Genomic DNA, 14,273 nt, shown 5'->3' with positions numbered 1-14,273 from the left:
GAAATATTGGCATGTATTTTCTTATACCGGTGGAGAAAACCAGTTACCAGCGATATTTCTGAAATATCGGCCGAGAAAAAAAATCCCTGCTGCACGGTCATGTGGGATGGTTCAAGATCATGGTTTTTTTTTCTGTTGTAAAGGAAGTCCCACTTGAACTCGAATTTTGCTTGGTAGCCTTGCCCTGACGGGCTCGAACAATTGTTTACTCGCAAATTGAGGTTTTTGTTACTTAGTTTGCCTACCAATGTGTTGCTTACCTCAGGGCTCAGGTCAAGGGACGACGTCCTACGGCGAACAAAATGATACCTAGCTCGTGAAGTTTAGGTTCTTCCTTTTTATCCTTTTTCCGCGGGCGATCGGGACGTATGCATGCTCCCAGCGAAACATGGGATCCGACGACACGGGATTAAATTAAAGGGCGATCACTGTGGATTTTTTGGTGTCATGACTCATGCATGACTAGCAAAGCGACCTAACTGGTACGTACGGCTTGCACGCGATCATCAGCTGCTCGTGCCTCTACGACGGGATAATTGTATGTCCTTGTCAAAAACTCAAAATTATTGTTCTCACCGTCGATCAAGAGCTAGCTCACATCGTTTTTTCTTCTTTCTGTGAGGTTCATATATACCACAGCAACCTGACGGGTAGCGCGTCGCCTTGCATTTTTCGACACAAGACAAGACCTAAATGCGACTTAAATGCTTTTTCAGCCAAGATTTTCGAAATCACGCCAAAAACCGGTTATTTCTGTGGCCACCGAGCAAAATTTATTCTCGACGAAATATACTGGTATTTATATAATTTTTCTTAAATGTAAGTTTGTTTTTATAAAGTTTAGATAACTTTATATACAAGTTTTACAATGGTTGGGGAATTTAGGAACCGTCCAACCAACACAATCCAATGGTGGATAAATAGGTGGTACTAGAAAGTACTGGAAAGAAATTATTAGAAAGTACTGAAAAGAACTGGAAATCTGGATTTACTTCATTTACTAAAAGGGTAGATAGGTAATTTGGACTCCAGATGGCCCCCACCCCCACCTGTCCATATCTCCCACCCGACCCTCCTCATTTACCCCGTCAGTTAGGTTTCCGGCCGCTGCCGACGCGCTCTGGCTTTGTCAATTCCCTTTGTCCGGCTTGAGCAGGTTTCGCCGCTGCCGCCGGCACCTCTGTAGCTGTGGGTGGTGCGGTGCATGGCCAAGAAGCGGATGATGGCGAAGCAGATCCAACAGATACAGAAGCTCGACGACATGCTCATCCGCGACACCGTCATGCAGCGTGCCGTCCACCCCGAGGCCGCCCTCGGCGCCGACCTCTATCTCTCCTCCGCACCACCATCACCGACGCCGTGCTCTCGAACGATCTCCAGGTCAACCCCTCTTGCTAAAATGCTGCTGCGCTGCTAGCTATACCGATGGCACTGGTGGAAAAACAGGCTTCGGGTGAGCCCCATAAGTCGCGATGCTGCAGGATCCGCGACAAATGGTACCTTTAGTCGCGGTTCGGGAGGAGAACCGCGACCAAAGGCCTGGGCCCAGGGCGCTCGGTGGCCAGCCGGTGCACGTGGGGGGTCTTTAGTCGCGGTTGGCCAGGCCAACCGCGACTAAAGGTGCCCGAAGGCCTTTAGTCGCGGTTGGCCAGGCCAACCGGGACTAAAGCCCCTCCCCTATATATACCCATCCAGCAGCCAACACTTAGCCATTTGGTGCCATTCTCTTCACAAGCTCACAAGTGGGTGTTAGGTTTGCTTTTGGTTCCTCTTATGCACATAAGGTGTTTGATGAAATGCCCCAAGAGCATGAAACAAACATGATATGAAGTGTTGGAGCCACACTTGAGCTTTCTCATTTATTTTTTCCTCCTCGATCGCGGTTAGCAACTTGAACCTTTGATGTGTCGTTGATAAAATGTGCATGTGTGTGTAGTTCATTGTTTAATTTATATTGTTTGTAGCTAGTTAGTTTAACAAATGCATGATGGTTAATTATATATTTTATATTATAATAATGCAGATGAATCGACAATGGATGTACGGTAACCGACTCTCCGGCGAGTTCAGTGCGGGTTTGAAAGATTTCCTCGTAGTGGCTAATGCGAACAAGCAGGAGGGTTTTGTTATCTGTCCATGTGTTAAATGTAAGAATCGGAAGGGTTACTCTTCCTCAAGAGATGTTCACATGCACCTGCTTCGGCACGGTTTCATGCCAAGCTATAATTGTTGGACCAAGCATGGAGAAAGAGGGGTTATAATGGAAGAAGATGAAGAAGGGGATGATTTCATCGATGAAAGCTATCTTGCTCATTTCGGTGATACTTTCATGGAGGATGCTGAAGGTGAAGGGGAAGGTGAAGGGGAAGGTGAAGAAGAGGCACGTGATGATCCCGTTGATGATCTTGGTCGGACCATTGCTGATGCACGGAGACGCTGCGAAACTGAAAAAGAGAGGGAGAATTTGGATCGCATGTTAGAGGATCACAGAAGGCGCTGTACCCCGGATGCGATGATGGTCTGAAAAAGCTGGGCTGCACACTGGATTTCTTGAGATGGAAGGCACAGGCAGGTGTAGCTGACTCGGCATTTGAAAACTTGCTGAAAATGTTGAAGAATATGTTTCCAAAGAATAACGAGTTGCCCGCCACTACGTACGAAGCAAAGAAGGTTGTCTGCCCTCTAGGTTTAGAGGTTCTGAAGATACATGCATGCATCAACGATTGCATCCTCTACCGCGGTGAATACGAGAATTTGAATGAATTCCCGGTATGCAATCGCATTGCGTTATAAGATCGAGGCGATGACCCTGGTGACGATGTTGAGGGCCGAGAAACCCAGGAAGAGGGTTCCCGCCAAGGTGATGTGGTATGCTCCTATAATACCACGGTTGAAACGTCTGTTCGGGAACAAAGAGCATGCCAAGTTGTTGCGATGGCACAAAGAGGACCGTAAGTCGGACGGGGAGTTGAGACACCCCGCAGATGGAACGCATAATGGAGAAAGATCGACAGAGAGTTCAAAGATTTTGCAGTGACGCAAGGAACATAAGATTTGGTCTAAGTACGGATGGCATGAATCCTTTTGGCGAGCGAGCTCCAGCCATAGTACCGGGCCCGTGACTCTATGCATCTACAACCTTCCTCCTTGGTTGTGCATGAAGCGGAAGTTCATTATGATGCCAGTGCTCATCCAAGGTCCGAAGCAACCCGGCAACGACATCGATGTGTACCTAAGGCCATTAGTTGATGAACTTTACAGCTGTGGGGCAGACCTGGTGTCCGTGTGTGGGATGAGCACAAAGAAGAGGAATTTGACCTACGAGCGTTGCTTTTCGTAACCATCAACGATTGGCCTGCTCTTAGTAACCTTTCGGGACTGTCAAATAAGGGATACAATGCATGCACGCACTGCTTACATGAGACCGAAAGTGTACATTTGCCAAATTGTAAGAAGAACGTGTACCTTGGGCATCGTCGATTTCTTCCGAAAGGTCATCCAAGAAGAAAGAAAGGCAAGCATTACAACGGCAAGGCAGATCACCGGCCGAAGCTGCGGAACACACCGGTGCTGAGGTATTTGATATGGTCAAGGGTTTGAAAGTCATCTTTGGAAAGGGTCTGGCGGACAATCAGTTCCGAAGGGAGCCGACGGGCACGTAGCCATGTGGAAGAAGAAATCTATATTCGGGAGCTAGAATATTGGAAAGTCCTAGAAGTCCGCTCTGCAATCGACGTGATGCACGTTACGAAGAATATTTGCGTGAACATCCTAAGCTTCTTGGGCGTGTATGGGAAGTCAAATGATACAAAGGAAGCACGGCAGGACCAGCAAAGTTTGAAAGACCACGATGACCGGCATCCGGAACGGTTTCAAGGTCGTGCCGGCTACGCTCGACCAAAGAAGAGAAGGTCATCTTTTTTGAATGCCTGAGCGGTATGAAGGTCCCGTCAGGATTCTCGTCCAATATAAAGGGAATAATAAACATGGCGGAGAAAAAGTTCCAAAACCTGAAGTCTCACGACCGCCACGTGATTATGACGCAATTGCTTCCGATTGCTTTGAGGGCTCCTGCCGGAAAAATGTTCGATCGCCCATTGTGAAGCTATGTGCATTCCTCAATGCAATCTCTCGAAGGTAATCAATCCAGAAGTTCTACCACGATTCTGTAACGATGTGATCCAATGTCTTGTCGGTTTCGAGTTGGTGTTCCCGCCATCCTTCTTCAATATTATGACGCACCTCCTGGTTCACCTAGTCGATGAGATTTCCATTCTCGGTCTGTATTTCTACACAATATGTTCCCCTTCGAGAGGTTCATGGGAGTATTAAAGAAATATGTTCGTAACCGTGCTAGGCCGAGAAGGAAGCATCGCCAAGGGCTATGGAAATGAGGAGGTAATTGAGTTTTGTGTTGACTTTGTTCCCGACCTTAAGCCGATTGGTCTTCCTCAATCGCGGCACGAGGGGAGACTAAGTGGAAAAGGCACGATCGGAAGGAAATCAATGATATGTATGGACGGCCATTCTCCGATCGAAGCACACCACACAGTTCGACCAATTCCAGCTTGGTTGCTCCGTACTTTGAGAAACACAAGAATATTTTACGCTCGGACAACCACAGGAAGCCCGAATCCTGGATTAGGAAGGCCCACATGGAGACTTTCGGCAGTTGGTTGAGAAAACATTTAATGAGTGACAATAAGGTTGTAGATCATTGTACATGTTGGCCAAGACACCATCTTCGACTATAACGACTTTCCAAGGGTACGAGATAAATGGGAATACATTTTACACGATCGCCCAAGATAAAAAGAGCACCAACCAAAACAGTGGTGTCCGCTTTGATGCAGCAACCAAGAATGGGCAAAAGGTCACATATTATGGTTACATAGAGGAGATATGGGAACTTGACTATGGACCCTCCTTTAGGGTCCCTTTGTTCCGGTGCAAATGGTTCAAGCTAACAGGAGGTGGGGTAAAGGTGGACCAGCAATACGGAATGACAATGGTGGATTTCAACAATCTTGGTTATCTTGACGAACCATTCGTCCTAGCGAAAGATGTCGCTCAGGTTTTCTATGTGAAGGACATGAGTAGCAAATCGAGGAAACGGAAAGATAAGAAAACGATCGGTACATCATGCGATGATCCAAAGCGCCACATTGTTCTGTTCGGGATAAGAAACATCGTGGGAGTGGAGGACAAGACAGACATGTCAGAAGATTATAATATGTTTGCTGAAATTCCGCCCTTCAAAGTGAACACCGACCCAAGCATTAAGTTAAATGATGAGGATGCTCCATGGATACGGCACAATCGTAAGCAAGCAGGGACACAAGGGAAGAAATGATGTGTAATAATTTATTGTACCAAACTTTGTTGAATGAATCATGTGAATTATATTACCCGTGATGTGTTTGGTGTCCATTTTCGAATGATTCAATTGACTCGAGATAGCACTGATGATACATGAAATTTGGAGTGACTAAGTCATACTCCTGCATGCATACATGAAATTTGGAGTGACTAAGTCATACTCCTTCATACAGGAAATTTGGAGTGACTAAGTCATACTCCTGCATACATGAAATTTGGAGTGATTTAGTCATACTCCTGCCTAGGCGTATAATATGCATACTCGTAGTCTTCATAGCCGCCGCCGTTGTACTGGTAGTCGTCGCCTTCTAAGTTGCCGGCATCGTCGTCGCTGCTGTCGTCGCTGTCGTCGGGCGGCGCTCGTGGCTCAAGCGAGGGTAGCGCAGCGGGGATATCGCCGGCCGTGATGTAGTCCATGACGCTCTGCAGAGTCCGGCCGTACCACCATAGCCGACGGCCGGCCTCGTGGAAGTTTCAGGAGGCAGACCGTCCTCCTCATACAGCGAGCGCCCTCTCACGCCGATTGATGAAGAAGGCGTCCCAAGTATGCTGGTTATCGGGATGCCAACGGGGATTCATCCGCTGCTCCGGCGTGAGGTCGAGGTAGTAGTGGTTCGTAATGGCCGCCCGGCGCGCAGTACCCTGAGGGACGGGAGGGACCGGCACGCCGCCGGCGCTTAGGCTCCAGCCGGCAGGACGCGGTAGCCACGAGGGCAAGGGTAGTTCGAGGCGCAAAGCTCCTCCACCTGCTGGTAGGTTAGAGTGGGTGCGGTGGAAGCCATGAGAGAGTGATGAGAGATTGTAGAGATGTGATGCTGGCCAAGGCGGGCTACCTATATGTACTGACAAATGGCGGGAAAAATGGGAGCGGGAAGACAGACGCGGGAAGAAAGAGGCGGGGAGAAAGTGGCGGGAAGAAATTGGCGGGAAAAAATTGGCGGGAAGAAAGAGGCCGAAAGAAATTGGCGGGAAACAATTGGCGGGAAGAAAGAGGCGGGACGACAGGGAAGAAATGGCGGGAAGACGAGGCGGGACGAGGGCGGCGGCGGAAAGAGGCGGGAAGAGGGGGTTTTAAAATTTTGAATTGAATTAGTTTTATTTTTCTGAATTTTTTGATATATTATTTGTATTTTAAGATTTTGAATTGAATTAGTTTTATTTTTATGAATTTTTTGATATATTATTTGTATTTTTAAGATTTTGAATTGAATTAGTTTTATTTTTATGAATTTTTTGATATATTATATGTATTTTAAACATTTTGAATTGAATTAGTTTTATTTTTCTTAGTTTTTTGATATATTATTTGTATTTTTAACATATTGAAATGAATTAGTTTTATTTGAATTAGTTTTTTTTTCTGAATTTATTGATATATTATTTGTATTTTTAACATTTTGAATTGAATTAGTTTTATTTTTCTGAATTTATTGATATATTATATGTATTTTTAAAATTTTGAATTGAATTAGTTTTATTTTTATGAATTTTTTGATATATTATATGTATTTTTAAAATTTTGAATTGAATTAGTTTTATTTTTATGAATTTTTTGATATATTATATGTATTCTAAACATTTCTGAAATGAAATAATTTCGAAAAAAAGCCTTTAGTCGCGGTTGGCCGGGCCAACCGCGACTAAAGGTCATTTTCCGCGGAACCTCAAATGGGGCGAAAAGGCTTTAGTCGCGGTTGGGGTCACCAACCGCGACTAAAGGGTAGCCTTTAGTCGCGGTTGGTGACCCCAACCGCGACTAAAGGTCATCCGCTATAAATATCGCGCGGCCGAACGGCGCGCAGTTCCCTTCTTCCTCCGCCCGTTCGTGTCGAGACGATCTTCGCCGCGCGCCTCGACGACGCCGCCGACGCCTCCTCGACGCAGACGCCGCCGCGCGCCATCGACCGCCGCCACCCGCCGCGCACCATCGACCGCCGCCACCGCGCGCCATCGACCGCCGCCACTCGCCGTCGTAGCCCCGTAAGGATCCAAACCGCCCGCCGCCGCCCGCCGCGCCGCGCCCGTGTCGCCGCAGCCCGCCGCGCACGTACCGCGCGCGCCGCCGTAGAGAGAGAGGCGCGGGCCGCGCGCGCCACCGCCAGAGAGAGGCGCGCCGCCGGCCGAGAGAGGCGCGCCGGCCACGAGGGCGCCGCGCGCATACCGGCCGGCCCGGCCAATTTTTTTTTCTTTTTTTTTAGTTTTAGTTTTTGTTAATTTCGAAATTAAAATTAACTAAAAATTGAGACTTATAATTTGAGACTTAAAAAACTACAAGAAGACATAAAATTTGAGACTTAAAAATTTGAGACTTAAAATTTTAGACTTAAAATTTGAGACTTAAAATTAACTAAATAATTGAGAGTTAAAATTTTGAGACTTAAAAAACTAAAAGAAGACTTGTAATTTGAGACTTAAAATTTTGACTTTTTTTGACTTAATAATTTTGACTGAAAATCTTGACTTCATAAAACGTACTCGTTCTAGGGGGAGACGGAGGCCCGAAGGCCGGCCGGGGCGCGCGCCACACACACGCATTAGGACGGCGTGCCACACACACGCACTAGGGCGCCGAGGACACATAACTTAACCACCGCGCGAGGGTTATGTGTCCTCGGCACCGCCACCGCCCTTTCGCCACCGCCCTTTCACCACCGCCACCGCGCGCGTATGCGAGGGGAGCGAGCCCCTCGTCGCCCCCTCCGCATACGCCTCCCTCTCCGTGACGCCGTCGTCTACCGCCCCGTCTCGCGCTCTTCCGCGACACCCTCTCCCAACCCCTTCCAGCTCGCCGGCCCCCTCCTTTTTGCCACCGCCCTTTTGCCACCGCCACCACCCCTTCTTCACTTAATTAATTTGTTTTGACTACATGTTTTCAGGATCGACATATGGCGGACGATAGAGCTGACCCGATTCTGGACAACTATGATCCGGACGCCGAAGACCATATGTTCGGCATCATAAAAGGCGATATTCCATATGTGCCGACCGGAGAAGAAGAAGATGATATCTCTTCTTATCCGAACCTTGAGTGTGAAGATGAAGGGCGCCGTCGGCAAGCGAGATGATGCGAAGAAACGTCGATAAACGACGATCTTCAATTGGAAGTAGCAACCACCTCCGCGCCGAGGTATATATATATATATATACATATTGAGCGTCTGGTGATACAACTAACTGATTTGAATAAATGTGTGTGTACTAACGCGCGCGACTCTCTTTCTTATTTTAGCCCTCGGCCGGATCGTCGAAAAAATCGAGTACGTCGTCAAAGCGTGGCGCAACCAAGACGATGAAAGCAGGAGAAACATGCACCATCGATGTTGTCGACGAAGAAACCGGCAGGCCGCTGGAGCCCAGCAAGAACGCCACCAAGTTTGTCGGCCAATGCGGAGCCGTTGTTAGAGACAACGTCTCGATCACCCGCCAGAGTGGAATGAGCCAAAGAAGGCACGTGTTGGTTTCACTTTTGTCGATAAGAGAGAAAAAAGATTGCTTCAACAAGCTTATGGAACATTTCGTTCTACCTCCGGAATACCGCAAATACGATGAGGAGGGTAACAAGATTGCGGAAAACAAGAAGAGGCGCAAGCTAGTCAAACAGTTCGCTTCTTTCTAGGATGGCCAACGCATTCCGGAAATACAAGCAAAATCTAGCCCATGACTTTGTCAACCAGGGCAAGACTCCGGATTTCAAAGGACAATATGAGAAACGGCACCATGATTGGCCAGAATTTGTGAAGCAAAAGAAATCGGAGCAGTTCCTTGAACTATCGAAAAAAAATAAGGAAAATGCGGCCAAGAAGGAGTACAATCATAAAATGGGGCCAGGAGGGTATCGCTTTTGGCAGCCTAAGTGGGAGAAGATGGAGAACGAGCTGAGGGCGCGAGGAATCCGTCCAGTACGGAGGGATGGGACCCAAGGGCCAAAAGCTGGTGGTACGGGCATGGGGGATCGGCGAACCCGGAGACAGGGGAGTGTGTTTATCGGGGCAAAATAATTACACCCACCCAAAAGCTTATTGAGGCAATGAGGGAGGCTCAAGAGGGGAGGATCAGGTTCAACAGAGAGAACGACGCCCTGACAAAAGCCCTCGGGAATCCTGAACACGGAGGACGTATACGAGGCATGGGGCCCATTCCGTGGAAAATAGGGTTCCCCGGAACGATGACCCGTACGGTTACAGAAGCCGTAAGAGAAAGATGGATCGGGATGCAGATGTTGTGGCGAAGTTGGTAACGGAAATGGATGTGATGAAGAAAACCGTGAGTGTACTAGTCGCCGAAAGAGATGCAGCTCGGGCGCAGCATGCTGAAGATCATCCAATGGATCTCGGAAGCCAGCGAGAGAAGAAGCAGCGTGGCTTCCACGGAGGCCTCACCTACTGGTGCACCGACGATAGAAATTACTGCACCGGAGCCTCGGTGGTCGAAATTACTGCACCGGAGCCTCCTCGCTACCCCGTGGACGATATAAAGGAGATGAAAGCATGTCATCTGTATTATCCTATCGGGAACATGTCCATGAAGGTAGCCATCGGCGATGCTTTACCACTGGAGCACTCCACCACAACAACCCCATTCAAGATGGCTATGCTCGTGTGACGGTGGAGGAGATAGTCCAAGGGTTTGAGAACCTGGACATTGACATTGCTACACCTGAAGGGGTGAAAAGACTTGGAGATGTCAAGCGCCGATTCATTCTATGGCAGAAGAAATTTATCAAGTTTCAGGGCGAGGCGCCAACAAGTCCACGCCGTTCGGTGGTGGTGGTGGCTGTGGGGGTGACGTTGGCGGTGGCGGTGGCGTTGACGGTGGCGGTGGCGGTGACGGTGGCGGTGGTGCTTCACCTAATACACCTCATTCACGTCAGCCCACGCCGCCGCCCCATCCTCGTCCGGCGGGTGATCGGACACCGGTACCGCCCCCAATCCACCTCCGGCGAAGAAGCGAAGCAGTCTGGGTTATTAACCCGGACCCTTACGTACCTAAGAAAACAAAGGTACCGGAGGTATCACCGAAGCCTCTCCCCACGAGGCCTTGGGAAAGTAGTGCCGAGGAAGTCGAGGCGGGCGGCTGCTGATTTAGAGAAATGGAAGGCGAGCGTCAAGAGGAAAATAGAGGGCGAGCCCAAGCCGGTATATTCGACAAGGAAAAGCAAGGCTAAGTCATTTTTGAACACACCGTCCCAAGCCGCGAAGAATCTGCTCGACGACTATTTACGTGAACTTCGTAGGCAAGCACTCGCGTTCAAGAACAGGAAAGAGTTGGCGGAGAAGAAAGCCGTGAAGGACGAGGCCGAGTCAAAATTAGAAAGGGGAAAGAAGTTGCCCAGCTCGGGGAACAAAGTAAACAATCGATCGCCCGCTCATAGTGCAAGCCGCCGATCCGGATGCCCCCGATATCGTAGCAGCTGCGGCAAAGACATGGATTGACCGTAACGAGTGCCGAGAGAACAAGCGGCCGAGTTAGGTATCACTCTTCGTGCACTGCTAGGCCTTGATGAGGCGCCAATGAAGGACGTAGTATTTACATATGTGAAGAATGGCCCTCTCGTCGAGCCTCGCGCAGAAGGGGATCTACCTCGACAAATGCTAGGTCTGCTAAATTGGTACAAGGGTTACATAAAACATAAAAACGCCAAAGACTATATCTATGCGGAAGTTAGATATGAGCATCACTTCAAACATTACTGGGTACAAATTCCTCTGAGTGAATTGTTCCAATTGTTCAATCTGCGCGACCTCGACAAATCTATCATCGGTTGCTACGTTACGTAAGTGATTTATTAATTTCTACCCCATCTCGTTCATTGCACCTGCACCGTCCTAACTATCTTGTTGTGTACGCTATTATGCGAGAATGAAGAAGCGGGAAATGCGAATAAGGAACATCCATGATGTTGGGTTCATTGACCCACACATCGTTAATTCACATGTGTTAGAACACCACCCCGCCGACGTGGAGGATGACCTGTGGCGGTTTATTAGAAAACAGCAACAGAAAAGTGATATTCTATTTCCTTACCATTTTGGGTGAGTGTTTCTGTCTTGAGCACATTCTCTTTTGTTTACTCCATGCATGGTATGTGGCTAATCGATGAGTTATGCATGACTGTGCATGTATCGTGTCCGCAGGTTCCACCGGATTCTTATGGTAATTAAAGTTCAGACCTCCTCTGTTCTCGTCCACGACTCTCTGAATATGGATCCGGCGCTTTGGGGCGACATGAGAAAAATGTTGCAAAAGTAATTATTTTCATTCATTTGCGCTCTATATCGATCGGCCTATTTCGTTCATCATTTCCTAATATCAAGTAACTAATTAATAACTCTCTTGTTTATTTAATTTTCTTTGCCTCGTAGGGTTTGGAGACGGTTCGTAGATACCAAGGTCGGTGAATTCAAAAAAGAGCTATCTTTTAAAATGGCGGTGCGGACGATCGGGGATACTCAGCCACCGGGGACCAATCTATGTGGATACTATGTTTGTGAGAGGATCCGGAGATACTGCAATGAGCGGGACCAGACGTGTGAGAACAACATCACGAGGAATAACCTCCGGAAGACGCTTAGTCCAAGCTCGCGTCCGCCCACTTCAAGAGGAACTAGCTGGATGGTTGGCGAGGGAAGTCATCGATCCTAGAGGAGAACACTATTACGATGACGTAGAACTTTATATGCACCAGAATTTGTAACTAACTTGTTCAAAATTGTATATGGTCATCCGATATTGAATATATATTGTATATGGTGATCCGATATTGAATATATATTGTATATTCCTCTTGAATTCTTTTTGGTTCTAATTTCAAATTTGTTTGAAATTGTACATTCATATGCATGTATGTATACAGTACCGTAGAATATGTGAAACTCCTTCAAAATTAAAACCCAAAAGAAATAAAATAATACAAATTAAAAAGAAACCAGATTTAGGGGGAGGGGGGCTAAAACCCTAAACCCTGCGGAGGCCTTTAGTCGCGGTTGGCCTAAATATGTGAAACTCCTTCAGAATTAAAACCCAAAAGAAATAAAATAATACAAATTAAAAAGAAACCAGATTTAGGGGGAGGGGGGCTAAAACCCTAAACCCTGCGGAGGCCTTTAGTCGCGGCTGGCCAGAAGAACCGCGACTAAAGGTCCTCCGCCCTGGCGCTCGCCTGCGGCCCACGTGGACGGGCCTTTAGTCGCGGTTCGTAAGGAACCGCGACTAAAGGGGGGGGCCTTTAGTCGCGCAGCTTTGGTCGCGGTTGCGCCACCGCGACTAATGGCAGTTGCCAACCGCGACCAAAGCCCTTTTTTCCACCAGTGTGGATTGCGTGAACAATGCTGATTTCCTTGTTTATTTTGGTGCGTGTGCATGTCTGCAGCAGGTGTATGTGTCTTGTTTGGGGATGAGATGGGGAAAAAGGTCGGCATGGCTGGGCTCAAGGACAAGACTAAGTATGTATGTACCTAGATACGCAAGTGGATGAAGCTACGTTTCACGCATGCGTACGGTTCATGGAAGACGAGTCCATGGAACGGGAAGCAGGGTACGCTTCAACTCTTTATCTGTTTCTGTCAGACATTGACCTGTGTCTTTGTTCCTCTCTTTAGGAAACAAACACATTGCTGCATGCTGTAGTTTAGTTAACTGTGTAACTGACTGTCGCTGCATGATTTCTGTTTGTATTGTTTACGTCCCAGAACCAGAACAGAGTTTTTGACGCTGCATTTATATAGAATGATTTCTAAGCATACAATCGATATAGGATCATTAAGTTTGGCCTTTCATAATTGGTGAGAACACTGCATATATGATACAATATATCAGATGAGCCATGTAGCACGAGATACTTACATTAACCGTTCTCGTTTCTCTTCCCTTGCAAATTGTAAGTGTGACAAACTTCCTTCTCCGTTAACATTTTGAAGTGTGACAGCTCAGTTTAGGTTAAAATTAGAATGATCATTTTTTATATATAGATGTGAATCATTCTACACGTTTTGTCGATAGTAGCATAATAGTCGTGAGGTTCATTCCGTAGAGCATATATGAGGAAACCCTCATTCATGTTTTTATAGCTCAAACCTACAGTGTTGACAACTTTGCAGATTCTTACTATACAAACTAAAGGTCCGCAAAGCTTTATGTGTGGTCCGTGTCTATCTGGTTGAGACAGTTGAACTCGCATCAAACTTGTAATATGTGCCGTCTCTGGTGAAAGCAATCGTATCATTTTAATCATGATCAGTAAACTATCAGTTAAGTGCATGTCTCATTTCCGTTTGTGTAATTTAGACCGTAAAATATACAGTTACCAACAAGATCTTGTTTCAGGATAATTTACACACCTCTAGTGGTAGAAGATGTCGAGGTTATTGCTGCGCTGGACATTGCAAATGCCTCCATGATGCAATATCAGGGATGGATAAGGCTGCAGAACAAGGAAGTGCCGTCAGGCAGGTAGAGCTCTCGGATTGTTTGATGATATGGGGAGAAGCAAAGCTAAGCCTGACAGTGTTACCCTCATCTGGGTGTTGACTGCATATTGCCATGGTGACTTGGTTGATGGAGCGCGAGAAGTCAATTGCGAGTGCTAGCTAGGTAGCCTAGTATGGTTTGTTCTTTTCATTGTCTTAGCTTCGATGGATTGGAATAATTTTAACTAGTTAGCGATGCAAGTTAATCCATCAACAACCATTACTGACTTGCAAGTTTACCATCGTAAGATACATGTATGGAAATATTGATGTAAATCAGCGGAGCACTACATGTTCAAGGACGTTGTGTTGTCTACCAAAAGTTAAAAATTCAGACTTCCCTTGATTCCTTGTACAGATGGACATAACATCACTTTGTACTTTTGATGAAATTACAGTAATTGCTCATTTACTGTATGTAATGCTACT

General features: G+C 47.0%; 1 long non-coding RNA gene across 1 annotated transcript; it reads left to right on the top strand.

Annotated features, from left to right (window-relative positions):
• The first annotated feature begins 954 nt into the window (after nt 1–954).
• Nucleotides 955–14,239, top strand: LOC127306415 (uncharacterized). Its single transcript, XR_007854651.2, has 3 exons — nt 955–1,380; nt 12,749–12,913; nt 13,476–14,239. It is a non-coding gene; the product is annotated as an uncharacterized lncRNA (long non-coding RNA).
• Nucleotides 14,240–14,273: the final 34 nt, after the last annotated feature.

This window comes from Lolium perenne, chromosome 6 (assembly GCF_019359855.2).
Source record: "Lolium perenne isolate Kyuss_39 chromosome 6, Kyuss_2.0, whole genome shotgun sequence".
Lineage (NCBI taxonomy): Eukaryota > Viridiplantae > Streptophyta > Magnoliopsida > Poales > Poaceae > Lolium > Lolium perenne.
Note: the sequence above shows the minus strand (reverse complement) of the source record. Positions and strands in the feature narration are given on the sequence as shown.